Source organism: Manis javanica, chromosome 15 (genome assembly GCF_040802235.1).
Source record: "Manis javanica isolate MJ-LG chromosome 15, MJ_LKY, whole genome shotgun sequence".
Lineage (NCBI taxonomy): Eukaryota > Metazoa > Chordata > Mammalia > Pholidota > Manidae > Manis > Manis javanica.
In genome coordinates, this window is record NC_133170.1 from 77034355 (window position 1) to 77047173 (window position 12819).

A 12819-nucleotide genomic window follows, 5' to 3' on the forward strand; every position below is an offset into this window, starting at 1 on the left:
TTAATTGCCTGTGCAGTGTGTAGGAAAAGACTGTCAGATGGACAGAAAAAGAAGGCAGTATGTTTGATTCATTACAAAGAGATGGAGGAGCGTGTGCTGGGTGGGTGCACGCCCGTCTCTGCCCCTTACCACCGGGTAACCTCGGGACAGACATGCAGTATCTCTGAGCTGGTCCCTCCTCTGGGCGATGAGTCACTCACAGGCTAACCAAACCTGCTAGCTCAGCACCTAGAGCACCCGAACCAGAGTAACTACTGTTAAAACTCTTGAAAACAGTACTCGTGAAGTGGCTGGTACATTGTAGATACCTTGTAGGTGTTAGTTTCTCGGTAAGCTGGAGTGGTAGAGGGTTCAGTGGATTTCTGGTTGGATTTGAACAGAGCCTTTCTAAGAATGGATTGAAATCAAACCCGCACATTTACCAACTGGTTTGACAGCCTGCTGAATTGCGTTGAGGCGGACAGGTGTGGGTGGTGGGTATCAAGGAATCTATTTAAATGCACAAGTTCAGATGTACCAGAAATAACAACTTTCTTTCTTTAAATGAATCCAGATTAGACTTGGAGCCTCTACTGGGTTGCAAGAACCTTAGTTTTTGTCATTACTGGGGCTCCCTCACTTCTGCATGGATAGGTATCCCCAGGGACTAACCCTGTGCACGTGGTCACCATGAAATGCCATTCACCCACCCTGCAAGTTTCCTACAGGTCTGGAAGCTGGCATCCAGCCTGGTACTCATCAAGGTCCACCGACTGCCCTCTGGTACTGCTAGGACGTCCCTGCAACCTGTCCTGTTCCCTGTGACGGGGAAATCACTTTGTCACCTCGGCAGGTCCTCTTCGCAGGCTTTTCGGTGAGCTTTCAACACAGTTTGCAACACAGTTGTAAGATTGAATGAGGCCCCCAGATGTTTCACTTTAGCTTGTGGTTGCTTGTTTATTTGTTTAACCAATAGACTTTATTTGGGGTGGGGGTGTTTTTAGGCTTACAGAAAAATTGAGCAGAAAGTACAGAGAATTCCCACATACCCTTCCAAGCCTGCTCTTGACCCACCCTCCCCAGCTTCCTCTATGATTAATGTCTGGTATGAATGTGGTTATTTGTTACAATTGATGAGCCAATATTGATACATTATTACTACCTAAAGCCCATAGTTTACACTGGGGCTCACTCTGTGTTGAATATTCTGAGCTGGGACACATGTATAGTGACATGTCCACCATAGCAGTATCGTGCAGAGATAGTTTCCTTGCCCTAAAAATCCCCCGTGCTCCATTTCTCCATTTCCTCCTCCCAAGCCCTGGCAACCGGGGATTTTTTTTTTACTGTCTCCCTAGTTTTGCCTTTTCCATATTTTTAAAATTAATTAACTTAGCTTCCAAGATTATAACAGTGGAATATTTTATATAAAATCCCAGATGTCCCATATCTCTTGAAAAAATGGGATATCCCAGGTAGCTCTGGGCTGAAACTGGGTAGTGAGGGGGGTGCGGGTCCTTCTGTTCCTTCTTCCACATCAGCATTCATGTGTCCCCCACTCCTTTCCTTGGCCCTGTAGGCATTTGAGTTTACGACCCTGCTTTGGCTTCCTACAAAGACTAGAACAGCCTCTGATTTGTGAGCAGCTTCTGTTTCCTTCCCTGCGTGCATATATACCCCTGAGGCCAAGTGTCACAAGAAGCCTGGACACCTGCTTGACACGGGGAGGAGAGAAACATACAGGAAAATCAAACTCAAATTAATTCCCCGGAAAATGATCCCGTAACCTGTGGGAGGCTCATCTGAAGCCATGCAAACACCCAGCAGCAGGGCTGTGTGCGATGAAACAAGGTCAGGCAACATCTGTACTCTGCAGGTTTCATCTGTGCTCTATTCAGCCTGAACCTCCCAGTTGTCCTGAGGCTTGGGCCCTGGCATGGGGTCCTCACAAAGTCCTTCAGTGGCTTCCGTAACTCTGGGTCAGTAATTTGTGCTAATGCTGCAGTTCACCTTACTAATACAAGTTCAGCCTGCTGGCCTCCATCCTGCAGTGTGGCTGGAAACTGGACACCCAAAGATTAAATTGCCCCTGCAGTGGTGGGAGGTGGGGTAGTGATGGCTGGTGCACAGGCAGACTCTGGGAGGTTCAAGGCCAGAGCACTGCTGAGACACCAGCCACAAATGAAGACCTTTAACTTGGCTGCAAGGTTTTACTTTGGAGAAAAATCTCCATCTCTAAGCCGTGAAATGCAACCTGGCTGGTAGGATCATGCTCCCTCCTTCCCCAGTACAACAGGCCTCTCTGTGGTCCTCATGCTTAGGGCCTCCAGGACAGGCTGAGAAGTGGTCAAAAGAACACTAGATGCAGAGTCCAATATCTGCCCCTTCTGTGCTGTGTGATCTTCGGCAAGTTGCTTTGTCTCTCTGAGTTTCCATTTACATCTCTGGATGGAAGAGAAAAGAGAAGGTGGCAGTGGTAACTCACAGGAGAATAAATGAGGTTGTCATATCCCAGCAGATCCTCTCTATTTCTATCTCCTCTTCCAGCCCTGTGTCCCTCCCCATCTAAAGTTCTGCCACCTGCCCAAGTTATACTCAAGCCCTTCCCTTCTCCCTCCATATTTATTCAATCCAGAAATATTTGCTGAGCACCTACTACATACCAGGCACCGTTCTAGGCACTGGAGACACAGCAGTGGGCAAGACAGACCCCGTTCCTGCCCTTAACATCCCATCAGTTACCTTTTGTATGTTTCTTGCTTGCGCCCTCACTGCCAGCCTCCCTATTCCGGCCCAGCTCTGGATTCCTGGAACACCCTCCACACTGCACCCAGAGTTCTTCCTGAAACACAACTCTGACCATCAGGGACATTCCATGGCTCCCTGTTGCCCTAGAATAAAACAGAAACTCACCACACACCACTCTCTTAGCCTCCTCTGTGCCTGAAGCTGATGGAGCCCCTTCCACCTCCGAATTTTGCCTCTGCTGTTCCCACCACCTGATTTCCTTTTCTTAATATGACATCATCTTCTTCTCAGGCGGAGCTCTTGACGCCTCACTGCCGAGCCAGCCCTCCTTAGCCTCTGTTTCCCCATAGCAGCTCTGATGATGATAATCGTCAACATACCTTCTGTGTATCTGACTCTGTCCTAAGCCCCTTTCTCATATTTAACCCGTTCAGTCCTCACAACACCTCTGGGACGGACCTACTTCTGTGCCCATTTTACAGACAAAAAAGCCATGGAGGAAGGGGAAAGTGGCCATGCTGGGGTTCCACAGTACTACAGTTGCCTCTGGCCACTCCATCACGAGTTCCAGGGAAGCAGGGGCTCTGTCTTGCTTGTCTCTGCATCTGCTGCACAATGCCTGGCGCACAGTAGGTGCTCAACAAACTGTCACTGAGTGATGAATGACTGTCCTGTTGAATAAATGAGCTAGTGGTGGTGCAAGCCTTACGCAAACTTCTTGGGACTGCCCGACCGTATGGGACTCTTATTATTCCTCTTGGACTAGGAGCTGGGTCAGCCAAGTGAAGAATCCAGTCTCCCTGCCCCCGAGAGTCCCCGGAGGCCACTGAAGCATCTTTCTCCAGGGAACCCAGGCATAGGAGGGAGATTCTTACCATCACTGTTTTTTGTCAGGGTTGACTTTTTTCCAATACAAACTGCTCCCAGCAGGCAACAGACTCCAAGGGTTCAGTATTGCTGGGGGTTTCAGGCCGCACGGACTCCTGAGGGGCCCCCTGCCCTGAGCACAGGGAATTTGCCTGGCTGGGGCTCTGCCTGGGGCCTTAGTGGAGACAGGAGATGAGCGTGGAAACACGAGAGCTGCAGCTCATTAGAGAGTCATAGTTAATTTAGAAGCTTGGCTGGACCAGGGCTGAGGGCTGCTGGGCCTTTGGAAGCCGCGAGAATTAGCTGCTTTCAAGACCTAAAGTGACACTGAGCCACTGTGGGTTCTGCAGGAGGATGGCTGGTGGGCTGGGTGGGGCCGGGCAGGGGTGTTCTAAGGACTCACTCAAGAGCCTGAGGTGTGGGGTGCGCAGAGCTTGCTTTGCATCCTTTCCTGGGTACTCTGTAGCTGGATGTGATGTGATATGCTACATGATATGCTGTGATATATACTGTGTTACACTGTAGCAGGTAGTGAACCCAGGATTCCCAACAGAGTGGTGAAATGCTCAAGAACCCAAACTTGGGAGGCAGCTGCCTGGATTCAAATCCCAGCTCTGCTCCTGATGGGCTGTGCAATCCTCAGCTTTGTCCCATTCTCTCTCTGAGCCTCAGTTTCCTCATCTGTAAAGGGGTGCTAAGAACAGAACCCACCTCCCCGGGTTATTAAGAATGAAGCACATCTAGGGAGGCAATCAGGTGTGTGCTAAAGAGAACAGAGTCTGGAGTTGTGCAGTCTGATATTCAAATCTTGGTACCACCACTGCACACGTGCTGGGTGCGACCTTGGGTTTCTTGCCTCTCTGAGCCTCAATTTCTTCATCTGTAAAATGGAAATATTAATTCCAATCTACCTTGCAGAGCTGTTACAAGACAATGTCGTAATGCAGTTAGGGGCTTTTAGGGGTTGACTTGTGTTCCCCCAAATTCATATGTTGAAATTTAATCCCTGGTACCTCCAAATGTGACCTTATTTGGAAATGGGGTTATTGCGGATGTATTCATTCTTACTGGAGTAGGGTGGGTCCCTAACCCAGTATGACTGTTGTTCTTACAAAAAGGGGGAATTTGGACTCAAACACATGCACAGGGAAAGCGCCATGTGAGCACGAAGACAGATGAGTGCCGCTTTTGTACTCCAGAGAACACCAATGATTGCCTCCCAGTCACCAGAATCTAGCAGAGGGGCCGGGGTCAGATTCTCCTTCACAGCCTCAGGAGGAGACGACCCTGCCTACTCCTTGCTTCTTGGGCTTCCCAGCCTCCAGAACTGTGAGAGAATAAATTTATGTTGTGGAAGCCACCCAGCTTGCGGCCCTTTGTCGGCAACCCTAGGAAGCGAATACACAGCTCAGCACAGAGCCTGGCGCAGGCCGAACAGCCATGGCGTGGTGCCTGTTGTCACAATTCCTAGTATGCTCCGCCCTGTGGTTCCTGGGTAGCTGATAGTGGGTCGGAGCTGGGAGATGTCTTCTTACACGTGGGGCTGTGTGACTTGGGTAAGTCACTTTCCCTCTTGGGAACTTTCAGTTCTGTATATGAACAATGAACACACCACCTGATCAGAATGAGGAGCCCTTGTGTGCAAAGCTCATTGCATGTTCCTAAAACCTGTCTTCTCAGACTCTCACTATGGCCCCTGTGCTGTCATCGCCATCCTCCTCACTTGACAGAGGAGGAGACTGAGGCTCACAGAGGGAAGAAGTTGCTTGCCCGAGGTCATACAGAAGCCAAGTGGCAGAAATGGAGGCAAACACAGACGGCCCATGCTTACCCCTGCCCGTGACCTTGGTGCTCTGGTGAGGACAGAAAAGGAGGGCAGAGGTGGTCTCAGATTCTGCCCCAGGCATGAAGGGGATGTTGGCACATTGCTCCCATTGCCTCCTTTGGGCTTGTCCCTTGCAGCCCCACATTGCTCCCCAAGCTCTTGGAAATCTGCCATTCCCAGGGGAAGATAAGGGGAAAATATCACAAATCCTCTTCAGATCCATGATGGGGTAATCAAGTGTATGCACCTTGGAAAACGGGCTAGGAGGACCTCACCGCCTTCAACCTGCTTCACACTTGGGCGAAAGTGACATTCTTGGTTCCCAGGGCTTGCACCACTCTCGTTTCAGCTTAATCAGTGTGCCCTGCACATTTGTGAGCTAAACTCTGCTTTTGGGGAAAAGAGAGAAAAAGCTATTTTGTTTCGCATCTCAGCATCTGTTTTTCCCTAAGTGCCAAGGAAATTCCATCTGGGATCAACAACAGGCAGCCACCAGAGAAGCTAGGACGTGTATTCCCTGCTGGGGAGGACGCTCAGGCCCCACCTGGCTTCCTGAAGGACACACTTCCTCCACTTTGTGGAGGGGCTGGGGGCCAGGCCCCACTTTCTCCTCTCCAGGGAAGTTCTGCCCAGACCCGGGGGCCCTGCAGAAACATTTCTGAAGTGTTCTGGGGTCTGATAGATGGGGAGCAAAGTGCCAGCACATAGTAGGTGGCTTTTTTAATCCATTCATTGAACACAGACTACACAGGCTATTTAACAAGCTTTTCCAGTGTACCAGGCTCCACGCTAACTCCCTGGCAACCCACAGGGAGTGTAGTGACGCCCCACTGTATAGGCAGGGCAGCAAAGCCAGGTGGCTCTGACCTGATCTCAGAATCTATTCTCTTAAAATGTCTATGCCGTTCTTTCTAAGTCAAATTGGTTGAATACTCCCCACTCCCTAAAGATGTCCACGTTCTAATCCCTTGAATCTGTGAATATGCTACCTGACATGGCAAAAGGCACTTTGCAGATGTGATTATATTAAGGATCTTTAGGTGGGGAGATGATCCTGGATTATCTGGGAGGGTCCAAGGCCATCCCAAGGGCCCTTGTAAGAGGGAGGCAGGAGGGTCAGTGCCAGAAAAGGAGATGTATGGCAGAAAAGGTTGGTGTGATGCTGGCAGTGGCCAGGGGCCAGGAGCCAGGAATGCCAGCGGCTCTCTTAAAGCTGGAGAAGCCAGGAGATGGGTGCTCCCCCAGGGCCTTCAGAAGAGCTGGCCCTGCTGACACTGTCATTTTACACTTCTGACCACAAAGAATAAATTTGTGTTGTTTTAAGCATCTGAGTTTGTGGTTAATTTATTATTGCAGCAATAGGAAGTGAATACACTAAACGGAGAGAAAAAAGAAAAGGTGCTGAAAGAACAACAGAGTGGTTTCCGAGCGGTACTGGATGAATGAACGGTACATGCTGACATCAGTGCTAGCCTACGTGGCATCCTGGTGGGCTTACCGTCTTCTCCGTAACTCGGCACAGTGAGGGAGTGGTTGGCATCACCATTAAGACTAATTGTCTTTCATTTGTTTATAGTATTGTTAAATCCCAAATCTTTGGGAGATGGGGATTAAAAATCTTTTTATTGAAGTTCAACTTACATACAGTAAAGGAAAATATCAGTACACATTTACAAATGTATAGAATAGGTAACCATTGGCAAGGTCAAGGTGCAAAACATTCTCATCATCCCAGAAAGTTCCTCTGTGCTCTCTCCTAATTGCACTCTCTCAAAGGCAGCCCACCGTTCTGATTTCTGTCACCAAGGATTAGTTTGTCTGTCCTTGAACTTCACATAAATGGCATCATGCAGTGTCTTGTCTTTTGTGCATGTTCCTCCGCTTCACATTAAGTCTGAGATTTGCCTACCTTGTGCCTTGTGTCAGCCGTTCATTCCATCTTTGTTCTGTTTTCATCCACTCCTGTTAAGGACACGTGGGCTGTTTCCCCAGCTTAGGGCCGTAACGAACGGAGCTGCTAGGAACGTCCTTGTAAGAGTCTCCTGGTAGGTACGTGTCTTGGAGGCGTATGCCTGGGAGCAGAATAGTGGGATCACGGGGCAGCTGGGCGTGTGGTGTCCGTGGGTACCGCGGCTTCTCCAGCCTGGGAGTGTCTTCTCTGCCATATTGCTTTCTCGCCAGAGGATTCCTCCTCTGTCTCCGTGGTGGGCTGATAACCAGGAGTCTAAGACAAGAAGGCCCAAGGGGCCCTCACGCTGCAGACCAGGACAGCATCACGTGACCCTGGGGGTTGGGGCAGGCGGGACGTGGCAGGGGATGGGGAGGGAAGACGGACCCACCTGCCGTGCCACTTGGGCCTGTTCTTCCTATGCTGGATCCTCTCCCCCTGCTGAGCCATGAGCCAGAAAGTAGGGATTTGGCTGAGCACGTGGTGGAGACATCTCCCAACCCAAACAGAACTCAGCACACCACCTTCCTTTCTGACTTTTACCACGTTCGCTTATTTTTCTTGGAACTGACTTAACTTTTTTACTGCTGGAGAAGTTAACTTAGCTGCAAATATGAAATCAGTGTGACTTTCCCTAAATAGCAGTAAAAAAAATAAATAACTAAAAACACTACAAAAACATAACAAGGTTGATCAATTCTAGCCAGATACTGTGACCGGCCTGGGGCTCTGAGCCTGAGGTCTGTCTCTGTGGTTGGGAGCATTACGGAAGCGTTAAAGACCTATTAGCACCAAAGAGATTTTCTTCTTGATGTAATCAAAGAGTAAAGAAAATGGAAAGGAAGGAGCTTGCTCATTTCGTGATTGCATGTTATTTAATGCTGGATTCTTACCTCATGCCAAGGCTGGTTCTACACTTTGGAAAACACCGGAGTCCTGAAAAGCCTCCTTTGTCTGAGACCTGTACTCGCTCTGTGATATTAGATCAGTGACTTAACCTCTCTGAGCCTCAGCTTCCTTATTTGTGCAGTGGGGTTCTCATAGCCTCCTGGGAGGCCTGTGAGGTACCCATTAAATGGCCCTGATCTTGCTATCATCATGATGGGGACAGCTCATGAATCTTGTAGCTGGCAGTGGTAGTAAACATGCAGGACACTCCTGCACTGTGGATCTGTTGGGGCTCCTATTCCCAGCCTAAGTTCTCCGCCATTCTGGGAGAGTGTGTATTGCCCTTGGGATCCTGCCAAGGTTAAATGGAGAAAATGTCCTGGTGGAATTCACACACTTGGTCATCTGCTCATGGGTGGACGTTGAGTCCCATCCACTGGAGGTCAGCAGGATCTTCCCAATGCCCCTGCTGTTGGAGGGTGGTGATGTGTTAGGGTCAGGGGCGCCCCTGTCAGACCCACCTGGTCCCAAGTCCAGTTTGCTGTCTGCTCACTCTGTGTCTTAGGTATGCCACAACTATCTGGGTCTCAGTTTTCTCATCTGTAAATGGGAATATTCATCCTTACTTTATCAGGTGATAAGAATAATTGGATTACATAATGCACGAAAGACAATAGCCAGATAGTTACTAGACAAAACTACTATTATTCTTTATTAAGGAAAACATGGGTTGCATTTAAATTCTCTGCAGAGCTGATTCTGCCCCTTGGACTCATGATTATCCCAAATCCTTGTCTCAGAAAACTCTTCCTTCCCAATTTCAATTCCATCACAGATTTCTCCTTCCCACAGCCCAGACCACGGGTGTTCACAAACCTGGTGGAGACTCCTGCAGCAGCTTTGACTCAGATAAGACTTTTAATGTTGAAAATTGACAGAAACACAATTCAAGTGGTTCCTAAAGAGAATAATTTTGGCTCACTGACATCCAAATCTACAAACCTGCTTCAGGTTTGGCTTGATCCAGGCTCAAACAAAGACCATCAGATCTAAGTTTCACTGCATCTCTACCTTCCCTTAGTCTTTGGTTCTCTGATAGTAACAAGATATTCCCAGGAACCCAAGCTCACTTCTCCTAGATGCCCTAATCCATAAGAAATAAAACCTCTCTCTTTCTCCCAGCCAGTCTTACTGGTTCTAATTAATCGCCTCCCTGTTCCTGAACCATTCACCTGGTGGGAGAGGGAGATGGGCTATGCTGATTGGTTTAGACCTGTCCTCACCCATTTTTGGAGCTGAGTATGAGGTCAGTCCTCCTCAAAGCACACTGGCTGGAGGAGATGTGGCTTCTGCAGCATATTTGTGCTGGAAGAAAGGAAGGTGCAATCAACCAATGTCTTGGCACCTTTCTCAGACAAAGAATGATAAGATTTTCTATCAGAAACTTAGCAATGCAACAGGATTGAAAGAGCACCTACCCACACCCCATTTCTCTTTCTCTCTCTTTCTCTCTGTCTTTCTCCCTCAACTTGTTCCCAGTGCCAAGTTGCCTGAAAATAAGGCTGGCCTAGTCAGAGTGATGAATGGGGCAGGATTGACTTGCCCTTATTTTGCCTGGAAGCTGTATCTATTTTGGGCTCCTGCTGAGCCCTGGTTTAGCTTAGCTGGTTAGAGAGCAGGGCTCATGAGGTCAAGGGTATAGAACAGGAGTAGCAGCATGGGCCTGGAGGCAGAAGTCCTAGGGCTTGGTCACATGCTCTGCCACTTTTGACCTAGAGCCCTCAAGTATGTCACTTACCCCTGGTGACTGTCTGTCTCCCCAGAGTGTCCTTTCCTCCTCCCCCGGCTCCTTCACTGTGCACCCCCTATGCATCGCTCAGGCCACAGCCTGATTTCTCTCCCCAGGACTGAGTTGGATGCTCCTCTGTGTATCCATAGCTTTAGGCTCCCAGGTTCAAGTCCCAGTTCTCCCAGTTTCTCAATGAACGACTTGGGGGCAAGTTTATCAACCCCCCTGTGCCTCTGTTGTCTCGTCTGTCCAATGGGGATCATGTGAGTAGTTCCTATCTCTTGGAATCGTTGCAGTAATAGTGCAATGATTATTTATGTAAGCATGTAACACAGGGCTGGGGTCAGTGAACACTAGCTTAAAGTAGTGATGATTCTGAAATCCAGATGGCATATCAAGGTAGTGAAATCAAGTTTCTGCTCCCTTATGTAAGATCCATGGAACTGGGGTTTTATATTCTCTCCTCTGCCTCATGACCTAGCGCTGTGCCTGGCATATGGTAGGTGCTCAGTAAAATCTGTGGACTAAGTGTCCTTGTTCAGCATGTTCTAGGGAATACCCTTAGCTCTACGGGGAGCCCAGAATTGCACAATTCGGCTAGTTCCCAGGTCTCACTAGAAATGTCAACTTTGAAAGGCCGGTGTAAACTGAGAGTGGGAGGCTTCCTGCATTAGGATTTGAGTGGTGCTAAAATTATTTCCCTTTTTTGAAATTCCATTCTGCCCTCTCTCCAGTTCCCAGCCACCCAGAGCCTGGAGATTCAGGAAGATGCTGCTGACACGCCAATGTCTGTGCATAAATCCGATCAGCATGGTGCTGCTGGCTTCATTAGAGATCACGGGAGAGCAGAGTGGGGGTGGAGTAGGCCACTGGGCTGGGTAAGTTGTCCTGGGCCAGGGATGGAGGGCACGGAAGGAGTCATGGAGAGGCTACCTCCCCGGGTGAGAGGAAAGGCAGACGAGAGGGCGTCTTTGGTTCTGCCCAGAGCTTGACCTACAGTGACTCTGTATAAACTTGGCTGGCAGTAGAGCTGACAATAAATAAATAAAATGCCCCAAACAACGTCCCCTCTGTTTGAGCAGACCATTAAAGACCCAAGGGAGGTTATTTCACTTGGCAGCTTCCTCTGTGGGTGGCCAGGAAGCCAAAGGTGGAGACTGCACTCCCTGAGCCTTCTTGTACTGGGAAGGATAAAATAAACCCCACAGGACCTGCGGTGGGTGTCTCCCCAAAGGCATTCTCAGAGCTGTGTGCTGGCAGTGTCCTTTGGCCAAAGAAAATATCCTGGGTGTAGGCCAATGTGTGTGCGTGTGTTTTCCAAACAAGAATCATCTGTCAGCCTTCCCTTTATCTGTGTGTGTGTGTGTGTGTGTGTGTGTGTGTGTGTGTGATTGGTTGGAGTTAACACAATTTACTGCTTGGCTAAGATTGAGGAACTTGCTCAGATTAAGAAGCAACTCTGTGCCCAACACTGTGCTTTGTGCTCACCACACACATGGGGAAGCAGAAGATGGTGAGGAGGATGACAACGACAGCATCCATGATGATGATGTCAGATGGTGATGACTGTGGTGATGACGGGCATGTCGATGACATAACTGATGGTGATGACAATGATGATGGGCATGTCGATGACATAATTGATGCAATGATGATGGACATGTCAATGATGTAATTGATGGTGATGACGATGATGGACATGATGATGTAATTGATGATGGAGCTTATGATGATGATAATGGCAGTGACGTTGGTGATGTAAGGTCAGTGACAATGGCCATGGTGATAATGGGATGAGGAGAGCAAAAATCTACAGGACACTCTGTGCCCAGAACTCATCTAAGTGCTTTAATTTATGTACTCATCCATTTCATCCTCACAACTCCACCCTATGAGAAGGGTCTGTTGTTGTTGAACCTGTCATTTGCTGGTCGGGTGATGCTGGGCAAGTGATTCCATCTTTCAGAGCTTCTGTTTCCGCATCTGTAAAATGGAATAAAAATACCACTTGTCTGTCCATACTCAGCGTCCAACATAATGTTCATAAATGTTCAAGAGAGAAAAGCAAGTCTTACAGGCCCTCCTCTGACCCTCTTGTCAACCTTGTGAAGAAGGAGGTATTGTGATGACCCCAGTTTTAAGGGACAGTGGACAAGTTCCAGCTAGGAACGCTGAGCTGGGGTTTAAAGCTAGGCCTGTTGGCTTGCAGCAGCTGTCTTTGTCATCTCTGCAGGGCTATTTCCGATCCATGGGGAGCCCAGGTCAGCTCGGAGCAAGCTGGGTTCAGTCAGCCCAGGGAGGGCCTCATCTGGAGTGGCCTGAGCCGCCCACAGGGCCGGGGGTGGGCTAAGGCGGGAGGAGGCGGGAGCTGTTGGGCTCTGGTACCCGGACTGGTGTGGAGGATGCCAGAGGCACAGGTGTTCAGTTCCCTCCCTCCCATGGAAGGAGGCCACAGAGGGGCAACTGTAATGCTTCTTGATTTGGGATCTTTTGTATGAAAAAGAGAATATGAAAGATCTCATTAATAATGTTTTATATTGAAATGACAATATTTTAGATAAGCTGGGTTAAAGTAAATATATTATTAAAACAAAGTTCACCTGTTTTTACTTTTTTTAACATGGCTGCTAGAACATTCTAAGTTATGCAGATAGCTCACATTACATTTCCTGTTCTAGAGCTCATAGTCGACTGAGGCAGTTTGACTGGTTACTTAAGAGTTTCAGCTCTGGAGTCAAACAGACCTGAATTCAGATCTCACTTAGCCACTAATGG

The 12819-nt window shown here is 48.7% G+C and overlaps 1 protein-coding gene across 4 annotated transcripts in view; it reads left to right on the top strand.

The window, feature by feature from the left end:
* The window catches only part of WSCD2 (WSC domain containing 2), a 113974-nt gene that overhangs the window by 27684 nt on the left and 73471 nt on the right, over positions 1–12819 (top strand). The window contains exon 2 of one of the 4 annotated variants that reach the window (XM_037004324.2): positions 10779–10922. The exons of the other annotated variants lie outside the window; for them this stretch is intronic. The gene's annotated coding sequence lies outside the window, so the exon portion shown is untranslated. The remainder of the gene's footprint in view (positions 1–10778; positions 10923–12819) is intronic. 4 annotated transcript variants of the gene reach the window in all.